This window comes from Chelonoidis abingdonii, chromosome 4 (genome assembly GCF_003597395.2).
Source record: "Chelonoidis abingdonii isolate Lonesome George chromosome 4, CheloAbing_2.0, whole genome shotgun sequence".
Lineage (NCBI taxonomy): Eukaryota > Metazoa > Chordata > Testudines > Testudinidae > Chelonoidis > Chelonoidis abingdonii.
The window spans coordinates 105909416-105919079 of record NC_133772.1 but is presented as its reverse complement, the minus strand read 5'-3'; positions in this window follow the sequence as shown (position 1 = coordinate 105919079).

Genomic DNA, 9664 nt, shown 5'->3' with positions numbered 1-9664 from the left:
GTTAGGGGTTGTTATAAAAGTGGATGGGTAGGGTTCTGTGGCCTGCTTTGTGCAGGAGGTCAGACTAGATGATCATATTGGTCCCTTCTGACCTACGAGTCTATGAGTCTATGTTGTGAAGGCCAAGACTATAATAGAGTTCAAAAAGAACTAGATAAATTCATGGAGGATAGGTTCATCAATGGCTATTAGCCAGGATGGGCAAGGATGGTGTCCCTACCCTCTGTTTGCCAGAAGCTGGGAATGGGCAATGGGATGGATCACTTGATGATTTACCTGTTCTGTTCATTCCCTCTGAGGCACCTGGCATTGGCCACTGTCGTAAGACAGGATACTGAGCTAGATGGACCTTTGGTCTGACCCCCTATGGCTGTTCTCATGTTCTTACCATTCTGTGAACACCACCAATCTGCGTTTCTCTCTGGCCTATAACCTGGGCTTCATCTTCAACTCAGATCTCTCTCTCTAGGTACTCACATCCAGACTATGTCTAAATCGTATGGTTCTTTCTCCACAACATCTCCAAGATACAGCCTTTCCTATTCATCCACACAGCTAAAACTCTTGTCCACTTTCATGTTTTGTCTTGATTACTGCAACATCTTTTTCTCTGGCCTTGAAAAATGCAGTCTTGCCCCATTCATATCCATTCATAATGGTGCTGCAAAGTTTATTTTCATAGCCTGTCACTTTAACCATGACACCCCTCTTTTTGCATTGTTCCATTGACTCCCCCTTCTCTGTCAAATCAAATATAAGTTTGCTTGTCTTCACTTTCAAGGGCCTTTATGGCCTAACTGCACCCTACCTATCATCTCACATAGTACATGTTTCCTCCCCATGAGACATTCCACGTACCCCAATGAAGACTAACACACAGCAAAGTCCCTGCAAATGTTGCAAAATTCACCCCTTCCTGCAGAATTTTGCTTCTGAATCTAAGCTTTACTTAAATAAATAAATTCTAGCCCTTAAAACTGAGAAGAAAGCTTTCAGAATATAAACTGAATGTAAATCAATGCAGAGGTGCCCAGCTGAGTCTGCAAACAGCATGAAACGTTAGCTCTAAGGTGTGAACTGCCCCATTCAGCTCACAGGGTGTTAACTCTAAAGCCCATATAGGACCATCAAAATGTCAGAATGTTAACTGTTTAGCTGCTGGACATTTTAGCAGAAACATTGAGCAGGTGTGCTTATCCTACAATTTGGGATCACCTTTTATCCCTTCCCAAGTGCCAAAAGCCTTAGCTGTTCCCTACCCAACCATCAAACCTTGCAGCTTGCCCCTGATAATCTCTGCCGTGTAGTTGTGTTGTCAGTACAAAAATCTGCAGCACTTAAAAACTGAAAATATGGAGACAGCATAAAATAAAATTGTAACACCAAGATAAAATACCCAAGGGTCAACTGTACCGATTGCATGATTCATCTTCACATCTAATTCAATAAAAACCTCCATATTTTAAAATTTAAATGAAGCTGCTACAGAGTTTCCACTCTGCCACGTCAGAGTGCTACAGAAACCACAAGTCTGATGCAGAATGTAGGTCCAGGTTGCTGTGGGGTATGTGGGGGGTCTTGTCATATTGCAAGTAGCACTGCTAACCCCAGGCATTCAAAACACAAGTCAGGTCCCGTCCCCCCGCCCCCCCCAAAACATGAGAGTGGCTTTAAAATCAAGAGATTTTTAAAAAAATGCATTTTGGGGGGGTTATTTGCCTTCTCATTTTTGAGCCCTTAGAGTGCACTTAATTCAGGTCTCCAGGTTTTTCTCTACAAACACATTTGTTTTGAAGGTGAAAGTAGTTTGCTGCCTTCTACAACTTATATTTGTTCTGACCTTAAAAAATTATTTTAATTAGATTTAAATTAAAATACACTTTGAACGTTAATGGATTTTAGGCTTGAGAGCCTCATGTTCATTTGAAAATTGTACTCAGTGTTGGCAATTCACTGTGATCATCTCAAGTTAGTTGTAAAACCAAGATCCTGACTGCTTGTGGTCATTTAACCATCCACAGCATTCTTTGCAAGAGTGGAGTAGTTCAGGCTCAGTTTCCTGACCAAACTGGAAAATTCCTTTCTTCCCTAAATTGCCCCTGCAGTTTCATGTGGAGATGATATTCTACTTGTCTGAAACTAGTGTGAAGTGTTACTCTGTGCTGTGATGCAGATGCTGTATTTCCTTTCTGAGCTGGCTGCATTTCAGTGGTGGATGAAAGGACTCTGATGTATACTTTGTCTATCAGCTTGTGACAGTGTGCCTGCTCTAGTGAAAAAATAAATTTTTAATATTTTTTACTAGTCTTAGCACTGCAGAACTGATACAACTACAGGAGAGTGGACCCAGTCCTATTTTTGATTGGATATCATCATCAGAAATTAATTTCCATTCCAGGGACAATAGAGTTGCACATGTGTAACTGAGATAGAATTTTATCTATAGAATCTCAGTTGCTGGTGATGTTGCATGTGCCAGATAAAAACCCTTTGACTGGGTTAACCTTCCCCCACTGAGAGCAGCAATGTAAAATTTACTAAATTCTTCAGATTCTGAAGTGCTTACTGTGAGCATTTCAAAGACTGGGCATCTTGCCATACCATTGTGTCTATGGGTGTAGGCAGGCATACTCCATATACGGCATGACATACAATTTTTGAATATTCAGAGGGTAATGTTTTTATGATGACTGAAAGGTTAGTTTTTGCTTTCCTCATCAGTTCATTTGACTATCTGAATCTTTCTGTTAATGTTCCTATTGGCCAAATGCAATATTGGTTTGAACAATGAGGTATAAGTTACATATTATGGTCAGAAAACAAGAGTAACTGGCAAAGTAGTCCATATAGTATCTATTTGTCATTCAATTGGTGTGCAAAATGAGTGTAAAATATATTAATCTAGTATTCTGTAGGGACCAATCCAGTACTGGCATAAGTAGGTGCAGCGCCCATTAAAATTATTGCAAAACTGAATTTTGGGTTGAGAGTATTAGAACACTATGGTGCAAATTAAGGGGGAGAAGGATGAATTATGGGTATACTGTGGGTGAGGACAATTAATTTGCTAATGTTGTACACATTTCAAAGTGCTAACTATTTCCTTGTATGCATCAGTGCACTTCAAACATTGATTTACAGAGTTTTATGACAAGGTAAAAATGCATTCCAGGCCAAAACTCAGCATACATGGTTTCAATACAGGATTAAATTTCTTGTTACAATTTTTTTTTCACCAAATGGTGTTTTAGTAATGTGCAGTATTAATAATGGCTTCTCTTTAAATATATGAAATTTGATAATAAATGCTGTAGTTTTATCATGTGGCCTGCTTACATTTGTCATTGTCAGCTTTCATATTCTGCCTACTGTGTTCCATATATGCATGAACTCACCTCATCTTTGTGAACTCAGTGATTATAGCATAAATACTGTACTACAAATTAATCTATTCTTCTAGCACAGACCTTGCTAGCATTATTTTCTTCTTTAATAAGTCTGGTTACAGGGCTTATATTCTCATTTTAAAAAAGAATCAGATTTACTTGTCAAAAGATATAGGATATTTTTAAGGGTTGATGTCACTATCTGGTTACCTTTTATTTCCAGAGATCATATGTCAAACACTGTCTTTGATCACCACTAAACATGTCCGTCTCATTTTAAACTCCAGGGACAAGATTTTGTGATGCAGTTTCAGGGGTGAGAGGTGCAGCACAAAACTCACAACCCACAGAGTGCTTGTTGTAGGGCAGTCAGCAGCTGTGAGCCACTTTTGCATCCTCCCAATTCTGGGCTGCTGCAGGTGTCAAAGTGGCACCCAGCCCAAATGTAGCCACAGCCCATGTTGCCATTATGGCCCCCATCCTCTCCCGTCCATGGCCTGCCACTTCAGCCTCCAACACCACATCTGGTAAACCCCCCATGTTTGGGCTTGCAGAATGGGCTTCATAAGACAGGCTGCAACTGTGTTTTGCTCAGGTCTTGCACAGGGGAACTTCTCCCATGGCCAGACCTGGGACTTTTATGGCCCCTATGCACTGCTGCAGCATAAAGGGGCCGGAGTAGAAGAGCTAATCTCTCTCCATGTGTTCACATCACTCAGTCTAATACAAAATTTGAACTCACTGAAAGTCTCTGATCAGAGAATTCTAAAACTGGATTAGCAGAGATCGGTATAGGGCAGGAGTTTGGTATGTTAGCTGAGCACTGTGGGGAAGTTTACTCACCATTTTCTCATGATCTAGCTGATTCATGTCAGTTATTGGAGTCAACAAATTACCTCATAAAATGTTATTCGTTTATTTATAATAAAATTGTTAACTACGGTAGATAAAATTATGGGCCTGGCAAGTTTGGCAATGTCGTTTAATAGTAATTATAAAGCACTGTCTCAAAAATAGAAAACAGAAGGAAAAGAGAAAATTAGTCACAGTTTGTGGGTGACATTCTCAAACTTTGTAGTCTTCTGGGTATTTAACCAAGCTTGACCTAGTGGGATATGCCACGATTGTTATTGCTCTTGCTGTGTGCCCCATGTTACAGGGTTACCGTAGGGTTGCCAATTTTGGTTGGACATATTCCTGGAGGTTTCATCACAACATAATAACAGAACAATCCTGGAGGGTTGGCAACCCTAAGTTACTGCCCAGTAGAAGTAAAGCTTTTGAAGAACACGTTAAGTTTAATTGTAAAATTGGGGGTTCATTAAAAACAAATGTCACTTTCAGTATAGATTTCAGATACAAGACCAGATATCAGTTGCAGGTAACCAAATATCAGTTGGAGGTTGGAAAATTGTGGTTTAACTGGATTAGTGAGGCTGAGGGATCCTGACAGTGGTTGCTATACTCTTAACTTCTTTCTCCAGACAACATGCAAGAGCATGAACCAAACAACAGGGCACGGAACAGCTTAGGGCAAAACTTCCATTAGCAGGACAGAGTTGTCTATCAAGTTGAATACTGTGTCTTAACTAATTCAGATGTTCTTTGGCCCACATTCTCTGTTCTAGTCGAGCTGGCCCAGTGTAGGACCAAGGTGAGTGTATGTATGTGTGTACATGCCGGTTGCTTTTTTCCCAGCTCTCTGATCCTGGAACCAACAGAATCTGGTTGCACTTCATTTGTCTGTCTGTTGCCCCAAAGGGCTATTCCAACAGCCAAGGCTCACCAGCTACAACCCCTTCCCTCTTCATGATCTCTACTTTAAGAATAGAGTGTGTGTGTAAAACCATTATAGAAGCTTAATTAAGGATTCCCCCTATGTACAGGGAAATAATAGGCGGCAAGTTTAGATGTCTCTATGGCCCCTTTGAGCTGCCACAGAAGCCAAAAAGGAGCTGTAATGGGATCAGGCATCTGGCCCTATATGTCTACATTTCTCAGCCTCACAACTGTAAGCCTGAAGCTCTAGAACAGGGATTGTCTATTTTTTGTCAAGATCCAAATTTCTTGGTCAAGGTATGGCCAAAGTTCAGACTCCAGAGAAAATAATAAAAAATAACAATAATGATAATAAGTAGATAGAAAGATTTTGGGGGTCCATTCAAAAGTGTCTGGCCTTGCAGTCCTCCTATTGATTACCCTGTTGGCTGCTCTAGAAGATAAAGAGTTCTCTTCTCCCATCTGTTGATGAACAGAGATAAGAATGGCCACAGAGCTGTTTTTTTCTGCATAAGCTATTTATCCAGAACTCCAGATGGAGAGAAACTACAGAGGGGAAAGAGCTCTCTGCTCCGTCTATTGGTGAATAGCAAGAAGTACAGCTACAGGGAGAACATCTGCATAAGCTTTCTACCAAGAATTCCTTTAGTGATAGTCTGTCGGAGCCACTGTAACTGGATACAAATTCAGAATTGGTTAGGTAGAAGAAGGTTCCTGTCTTGTAGTGAAGATTCTGCTCAAAGACCATATATCCCAGGCCTGCACAACATGCGGCCCGCGTGGACTCACTGTGTGGCCCGTGGGGGGTGAGTAGGTGGGCTCACTGTGCAGCTTGCGGGGGGTGAGTAGGCAAGTGGCGGGTGAGGGATAGGACTGAAGAGGTGGGCGGGCAATGGCAGGGAGTGAGGAGACAAGCTGGGGGGGTGGGGAGCTGAGGAGGCGAGCGGGAGGGCAGTGGCTGCGAGCGGGCAGGCAGGCAGTGGTGGGAACTGAGTAGGCGACCCGGGGGGGACTGAGGAGGCGAGTGGGCGGGCAGTGGCAGGGGGTGAGTAGGTGAGCCAGGGGTGAGGGGGAGGGCTGAGGAGGCGGGCAAAGAGTCAGGGGCTGACCTGTTCTACTGATCTGGTCTGGCTCCCATCCCCTCTCCAAGGGTTGCAGCTGTCTGGAGGTGCCTGCCTTCCATGCCTTCCTCATTCACACCTCATTCATTCAACAGGGCAATTGATTACAAAGTGGGGGGAAGATCTTATTCTACTTCTCGCAAAAAGACATTTTTCTTTTACTTTAATTATACTACCTTAGGGGCCTGCTATAACATTACCAAGGTTCAATACCGCTGTTTCGATGGGGCAGCGCTGGGGAAGGAGGGTTTGTTTCTGCGGGGCAGGCGGTGCTGGGGGGGAGAGTATTTCAGGGGGCTGGGCGGTGCTGGATGGTGGTGTTGTGTTTTAAGGGGGGCTTGGCGGGGCCGGGGAGGTTTGGCCCTCAGCTGTTTTCTTTGGAGTAATATGGCCCTCGCCGCCTTACGAGTTGTGCAGGCCTAATCTATGCTATTGGTTTTCTCCCCTGGGGATTCCGTGCTGTTGAAAGGGCTTTGCAGGAGAGCCAACATGGACTGAGGACTTGGCTATAAAAGTGTAAGTCCTTTGTCTCAGGAAAAGGCACAGAGGTGGCTGTTCAACAGAGACAAGAAAAGGCAGCTCTGCAATGGGGTGCAATGCTGGGAGGCCTCTTCAGTAAAACTTCAGAGAACAGCAGCAGAGCTTAGTGAACTCCAGTTTTGCCCCTTGAACCCAGATGCTAAATAAAGCTTGAAACAATAGGTGCTGGAACTAGAGGTGTTGCCGCACTCTCTGGCTTTAAGTGGTTTCCATTATATACAGGGTTTACAGTTTGGTTCAATGGCTCTCAGCACCCCCACAATATAAATTGTTCCAGCACCCCTGGCTGAAACCACTATAGCAGGGTTAGGTGGTAGAGCCTCAGGACAGGACCAGGCAGAGCTTCCCAGGAGACAGGCCTGCCTGAGGGCACCTCAGGAGGATTCGGGGACTACACTATCCACTGACTCCAAACCATGAATGGGAGTTAGCGAAGGGGGAAGTGATGTGTAACAGGACATTTGTCTATTGGATGTTCACAGTGGCAGGTGGAAACTGAGTTAATGGATCATTGCCAAAATTACCATGGGGGATTGTTTTATTAATCATTCATATAGCTAGATTGTTGCTATATTTTCTGTATTCCTTTTCTCCTGTAAAGTTTTCCTTCTTTCATACACAGACTCAGTGCTTGAGGGTAGGAAAGTATTGTCTATTAAGAATGCCCAGGGAATGTATTTAGTGATCCCAGAAATTCTGGCTGATTATCATTATCATTATCACTTCTATAACTACACTGGTCATCACTCATGAGTAATCATTGATTGATGAGCAATCAACCAATGTCTCCACTCCTGACAATTGTGTCACTGCTTGAGTCTCCGTGAAGTCCATTCCTGTCCACTCTTTTATATTGTCATTCCATCTCTTCTTCTGTCTACCTTTTTCTCTTTCCCTGAACTGTCCCTTGGAGGATGATCTTGGATAGGCCAGATGATCTTGTTACATGGCCATACCACTTCAGCTTGCTCTTCTTCACGGTCATCAGGAGGTCTTCATATGACCTACCACATTGGGTGATGATGTTACGGACCTCTTCATTAGTGATGTGGTAGAAGTAGGAAATGCCCAGGATTTTATGGAAATATCTTATCTCTATAGCTGCTTTCAACTACCTGAAAGGGGGTTCCAAAGAGGATGGATCTAGACTGTTCTCAGTGGTACCTGATGACAGAACAAGGAGTAATGGTCTCAAGTTGCAGTGGGGGAGGTTTAGGTTGGATATTAGGAAAAACTTTTTCACTCAGAGAGTTGTGAAGCACTGGAATGGGTTACCTAGGGAGGTGGTGGAATTTCCTTCCTTAAGATGTTTTTAAGGTCAGGCTTGACAAAGCCCTGGCTGGGATGATTTAGTTGGGAATTGGTCCAGCTTTGAGCAGGTGGTTGGACTAGATGACCTCCTGAGGTACCTTCCAACCCTGATATTCTATGGTTCTATTACCTGTATTTTCTGTTCAAGTTCTGCCGAAAGGGTCCCTGTCTCGCATGCATACGAAAAAATAGAGATGACCAATGCATGCAGCAGTTTCAGTTTGTTCTTATTCCTCCAAATTGGCTTTAGCTTTGCTACTGCTTCTGTTATTTGCGCAGTTCTTGCCCAGATTTCTGCCTTGGATCCTTCATCAGTGATTGCCCCCAAATACTTGAACTGTTTCACTGTTGCTAACTGTTGTCCACTGAGTGATATGTGAGCTGATCCCATCACGTTTGTTTGTCATCGGCTTGGTTTTCTCTGCACTGATTTCCATGCCATATTTTGCGACAGTTTCATCCAATCGTTTCTGGCTGATGATGGTGTTTGTTAACTTTAAGTGGGACACCTGGCTATTTGGAGCTGGCCCTTGTTGCTGCTGTTTACCCCTGGCAGAAGGATTACATAAGTCATATGCACTATGTAGCAGACTTCCATAATTTCTTATTCAGCAGACATCTTGGAGTTGTTAAAACCTACAGTATCTTGATGAGTAAGAAAACACATGGTAACAAAAATTGTAGCTGAATTGTTAGTGTCATTCTAGTCTGAGGTTGCATGCAGCAGAACAATTTAGAATAGAAAGGATAAAAGACCACTATACAAAAATGAATCTTCAAGGGGAATTCAGATAGATGTACTGTAATTGCCTACATTGAAATTGGGGCTGTGCACTGAGGCCAATGGCCCAAGGCATATGAAAAGTGCCAAGAGATTTTTAGTGGCTGCAAACAGGACATTTTATGGCTAAACTGAAAGGCAGTCCCTCCAGCAACCTGGGACATTGGCTCAGTATGGATCCAGAGCAGGGGTGGACAAACTTTTTGGTTTGAGGGCCTGTCATAAACAGATAAGAAAAGTTAATAGCACAGAAGTACTTTATATCTCTTTGACTATAAAGGGTTAACAAGTTCAGTAAGTCTGGCTGTCACCTGACCAGAGGACCAATCAGGGGACAGGATACTTTCAAATCTTGAGGGAGGAAGTTTCTGTTGTGCTGTTAGAAATTTGGTTTTGTTCGCTCTGGGGGCTCAGAGGACCAGAAGTGCAACCAGGTTCTCATTCCCTGACAGGCTTTAAGTTCAAATATGGAGACTAGATGATAAACGGTAGGCTTTGTTTGTTTTCTTATTTGCAAATGTGCATTTGGCTGGAAGAGTTTATTGTGTAATTTGGCTGAAAGGACTTCAAATTTGTATTTTGCTGGAAAATGTAATTAATTTGTACTTGAATACTTAGGCTGGGAGGTATTTCCCTCAGTGTTATTAGCTTGAAACCCGTACCTGTTCACTTTTTAAATTTACACAAAATTATTTACTGTTTTCTCTCTTTAATTAAAAATTCTTGTTAAGAACCTGATTTTTTTT